Source organism: Petaurus breviceps, unplaced genomic scaffold (genome assembly GCF_028583685.1).
Source record: "Petaurus breviceps papuanus isolate PSGF00001 unplaced genomic scaffold, PetGlider_PUasm1.0 90683, whole genome shotgun sequence".
NCBI classification, from domain to species: Eukaryota; Metazoa; Chordata; class Mammalia; order Diprotodontia; family Petauridae; genus Petaurus; species Petaurus breviceps.
Window position 1 is genome coordinate 933,458 of NW_027187308.1, and position 6,000 is coordinate 939,457.

Sequence of the window (6,000 nt, forward strand, 5' to 3'; positions counted from 1 at the left end):
TATGGTAATATGATATAATATAGATATTAATATGTATAATATGTGAATAAGGTGAGTTGAATATTAAATATAATATACACATGATATAATAAAATTATTACATTTACTTTAATTAATTTGTTAATTGAATTACCAATATCATTATCAAGGGAGAACTAAAAAAATATTGTAAACTAAAGGGATATCTTAAAGAACTAGACAAAATAATAATTCAGTTTTTTTGGAGAAACAAAAGTTCTAGTGTCTCAAGGAAATAATTAAAAAGTTAGATTAAAGGGGGGATAGCTTTATTCTAAAGCTCACTTTATAGTACAAGTAGTAAACATGAAAAATGGCTTAAAATAGAAAAGTAAATAAGTGGAACAGACTCAGTAAGCAAGAGCCAGAAGTGGTAAAAAGTATTCTCATAGTTGATAAACCATAAAACATGAATTGAGGGAGGATTTTCAATTTGATACAATGACTTTGAAAACTGGAAAGCATTTTGACTGAAATTAAGAGGTTTCTGTTGGTTTTTTACTTCTTCCATAGCCTGTGATTGTAAAGAAGGGTAGTTAGTAGATCACTGGACTTGCACTCAGAAAGACATGATTATGAATCTTGCTTCAGACCATGGGCAAATCACTTCAACTCTGTGATTCAGTTTCCCCATTGATAAAATGAGGAAGTTGGACTTATCTCTTCTACCTCTGTCTATGATCCTATAGATAAAAGATTTTTAAAATTATGACCAAAAAGGTTACATTGCTACCAAATAAATGGAGAAGAGTGAGAGGAAGAATCTTTAGAAACAATTAAGGATTTTTTTATTTTGCTTTTTTTTGGAGGGGGGGAGGCAGGGCAATTGGGGTTAAGTGACTTGCTCAAGGTCATATGGCTAGTAAGTATTAAGTGTCTGGGGCCGATTTGAACTCCTCTGGTGCTCTATTCACTATGCCACCTAGCTGCCCCAACAATTAAGAATTCTTAACAAAATCAGAGAAAGAAGAAATCATAAAAGACAAACAGATAATTTCATTTACATAAATTTTAACAGGTTTTCAAGGAACAGAATTAATGAAGATGGAATAAGAAGAGAAATTGTCACATCAAACTATTTGCATAAAATACTGGTGAAAGTCTGATATTAAAAATAAATATAGCATCAACATAAATATACTAGACCAAAAGCCATACCCAAATACAAAGTTGTCAAATGATATGAAGAATTTTCAGAAGAAGAATTAAAAATATAAATAACCATATGAGACATTTTTACTTCACAGCCATCCAATGACAACTATGGCAAAAAGGTGGGAAAGGTCAGAGTTGGAAGGCCTATGGGAAGACAAGAATATCAATGTACTGAATACAGAGCTCTGAATTAATACAGCTGATCTGAATATCAATTTATAATATGGGAACAAGTCACTAAGGTATTTATTTACTTTTGCCTAAGGATTCCATTGTGGTGTATATACGCAAAGGAGTTCAGTGACAGATACAAAAATCCAGTAGATACCTAAATATAAATAAAGGACTTTGTACAACAACTTTGCTATTCTCAACAGTACCAATATCCAAGATATAATTCCAAAGGACTCATGATGAAAAAAATACTATCTACCTCCAGAGAAAGAACTGATGACATCTGAATGAAGACTGAAGCATACTATTTTTCAGTGTCTTTAAAAAAATATTTTAGTATTAATTTCTGGAATAAAAGAAGCTTTTCCATAACATAGAATAATAAAAAGATGACTTTACATTAAACTGCAAATCATGTATGTACAGCTTGCTAATCCTAATGTAAATGTCCTTTTCTTCTTTTTTTTCCTTCCCTTCCCTCTTCCCAGCTCTGGCTACCATTAGAAAAAAATAGAAACAAATAGATGTGTGTGTGTGTGTGTGTGTGAAATTATTCTATACATACTTATATTTATCTGTTCTTTCTCTGGATGTAGATAGCATCTTTCTTCATATGTACTTTATAGTTAATTTGTTATATATATATATATATATATATATATATATATATATATATAATTAATAAAAAACATAATAGTTAAAATAACCAGTTCATTCAAAGCCATTATTAAAACAATATTGCTGTTACTGTATACAGTGTTCTCTTGGTTCTTCTCATTTTGCTTTACATTATTTCATACAACTCTTTCCATGTTTTTCTAAGGTCATTGAGCTCACCATTTCTTGTAACAGAGTAGTATTTGGTCAAAATCATATGCCACAACTTATTCAATCATTCCCCACTTGCTGGGCATCCCTGCTAATTATAGTTCTTTGCCACCCCAAAGATGACTGCTATCAACATTTTAGAACATACAGATTATTTTCCTTTTTCCCCTAATCATCTTTGGTAATTGACCTAGTAGTGATATTGCTGTATCAAACATAATTTAGTAACTCTTTGATCATAATTCCAGATTGCTTTCCAAAGTGGTTGGATCAGTTCACAATTCTACCAATAATGCATTAGCGTCCCAATTTTTCCATATCCCCTCCGACACTTGTTGTTTTCCCCTTCAATCATTTTAGCCTATCTGATAGGTGTCAAATGATGTCTCAAGGTTATTATCATTTGCATTTCTCTAATCAATAATGATTTAGAGCACCTTTTATATGACTAAAAATTGTTTTCATTTCTTCATTGGAAAGCTGCCAATTGAGGAATGACTCATATTCTTGATGATTTGACAAATTTCTTTATATATCTGAGCTATGAGACCTTTATCTGAGAAACTGTCTATAAAAATTTCCCTAAATGTTCTGCTTTCCTTCTGATCTTGACTACATTTGTTTTATTTGTATAAAACCTTTTTTTAATTTAATGTAATCAAAATTATCCATTTTACACCTAACTTTGCTCTCTGTCTCTTCTTTATTCATAAATTGTTTGCCTATCCATAAGTCTGATAAGAAATGTGTTCCATGTTCTCTAATTTTCTTTTAACCTCTCTCTTTATATCTAGGTCATGTATCCATTTTGACTTTATCTTGGTAAATTGTATTAGATATTGCTCTATGCCTAGTTTCTTCCATACTGCTTATGACTTTTCCCAACAATTTTTACCAAATAATGAATTCTCCTCAAAATCTTAACTCTTAACACTTTTCTTTTTTGTGTTTATTTTTCATGTCTGTGTTTTCTTTCACAATATGACTATGGAAATGTTTTGCATGGATGCATAGATAAAACTTATATCAAATTGCTGCTGTCTCAGGAAGGAGCTAGGGGAGAAGGGAGGGTGAGTGAATTTGGAACTCAAGATTTTTTAAAAGAATATTAAAGATTGTTTACAAGATGTCCCAAAAATCTTGGTGCAGTGTTCAGCTTTATTAGTTTAACACTACAAAAACTTAAGGATGCACTAAAACTTTTGGGACTCCCTATATGTGGGGCAGGACTCATGCCCAGGTTTCCTTGGCTCCCAAATAAGTATTCTTTTCTTCTCAACATACAGCCTATCCTGGTCAAATACAGGAGGAAAAAAAGAAAAGCCAAGGAACACTAAGTATTTTAGAAATGCCACTTGCCCATGCCCAGTATAGAATTTCAATTGTGCTTACAGACCTTGAATGCTTTTCATGGCACTGGAGTTTCATAAAAAAGGTCTTTCTTTTCTATAAACAATTTCATAGCTGCCGTTTTTACATTAAATACAGCTGCTGTGTTGCCAAGGAGCTAGATGACTGTGTGTATAAACTTGTGCCTTTTTTATTCTTCTCCATTTTATTTTTTTTTTGTAAAAATAATCTGAGAAAATTTATTATATTCATGGACTTTTCTGCACTTATCGTTCAAATGAAAACATGTCAAGAAATGCAGCAGTTAAAATTCTTCAAGTCAATTTAGCTTCCCCAGGTGTAGTGTTTTTTTTTTTAAGGATTGTACATTCATTGAAGGTGAATTGATTCTGCTGCATTAGTAATTTATATTAGGATTTATATTGGGACAGTCAGTGATGTTTCTATGAGGACTTTAACTTCTTTTTATTTACAGACTTCAATGTTTGATACAATAATATTTTAATAGATCTTTAGATTTAATGAAATATACAGCAACTTTCATCATTAGTTTGACAAAAGTAGACCTTAGAGTCTTTTGTTTTCTTTTTCTTTTTTTATAGTAAGGTTTGCCCTTTAACCAACATGTAATTGTTTTTAGTCCTTCGTGAATCATGGCAAAATTATTGACATACCCCTGCCAGGTTGCTATTGTAGATTTGGTACTTGAATGGGGAGTTCTGAATTGAAATTACTTTGGTTAGGAAGTTCACCCTCAATAGTGATGGAGAGGGGAACATGAGTGAAAGTCACAAAGAAGATGCCAGAATTGAGGTGATTGGGAGGGAGGGAGAAGTGTCCAGTAGAGAACGGGGGGAAAAAGATGCTATGTTCCAAGAGCATCATATCAGAATCGTTAATCAGTTTGCCAGACTGGGGTCAAGAAGTAATTCAATAAACTTAAAAGGTAGCCTGTGGCATGGCAACAGGGAGGGAAAAGCTTAGTTGCATTAAGGAGTCTGGGACACCATTCTTTTCAAGTCTACCTTTTCTACATTCTGCTGATAAGCCTTAACTATCATTGACAGATGTGTGATTTTCTTTTTAACTAGTTTGAACTCTAAAATTGAATTGAATTGATTAAAAAATAATACATGACTACATTATACCGAGTAGAGAAGCAATGTGATAAAATAGATGGGGTGTTGGACTTGTCAGGAAAATCTAGGTTCAAATCTCACCTCTGACACTCAATTGTTTTGTGACCTTGAACATGTCACTTAACCTCTGAGATTTATTTATTAGGCTATTGATAGATTATAACCTATATCAAAAGAGGTTTTGATACAGACAAATCCTTGATATATTTATTATATAGGATCATACATTTCAGACAGGAGCTTAGAGACCACTGAGTCCAACAACTTCATTTTACAGATTGCTAAAATATAGTCAAGAAATGTTCAATGGCTTGCCTAGGATCACACAGTAATTTTACAAAGTGGGATTTGTATATATCTTCCTCACATCAAGTCCACTGTTCTTTCCACTCTACCACGTAGGTGCTTACTAGTATGTAGAAGATCGTGTCATGTCCTGGGAGATATACAAAGAAAAATGTGATGTGGTTCCCGACTTCATGGATCTTCAAGGGACACAGATGTAAGGATCACAACAAACAAAACATGAGTACATAAGTGATATAGAGAATGTTGTATGATATTCACAAAGGGGAAGAGCATTTTTTGACTGGGCAAATCAGGAAAAGCTTCATGCAGAAGATGTTATTGAAGTGGATCCTGTAGGCTGACAAGTGAATAGATGCAGGAAAGAAGGGTATTTCCGTATATAACAAATGTCCTAAGGACTGACATAGAGTTGGAAAAATGGAAAATAAATAAATTCAATTTGACTGAAGGATAAACTATGTGGAGGAAGTTATTATCACCAGAGACTGGAAATGCACAGTGGAAGAATTAGAATTCTGGGCTAAAGGGTTTAAATTTTACATGTAATAGTAAGAAATACACAAACACTAATGATTTTTGAGAGAAAAAGAATGGCATGATCAGACATACACTCAAAAAACTGTATTATAAAGGAGCAATCATCAAAATTACTTGGTACTGGCTAAGAAATACAGTGGTAGATTAGTGGAATAAGTTAGGTACATAAGACATAGTAATAAATGACTATAGTAACTTACTGTTTGATAAACCCAAAGCTTCTGGGATAAGAACTCATCAATTAACAAAAACTGTTGAGACAACCGGAAAAGAGCATGGTAGAAACTAGGCATAAACCAACATCTTACACAATACACATGGGTACATAATTTAGACATAAAGGGCGAGACTATAAGCAAATTACAAGAGCAAGGAATAGTTTACCTGCAAGATCTATGGAGAATGGAAGAATTTATGACCAAACAAGAGAAAGAGAACATTATAAAATACAAAATGCATAATTTTGATTGCATTAAATTAAAATTTTTTT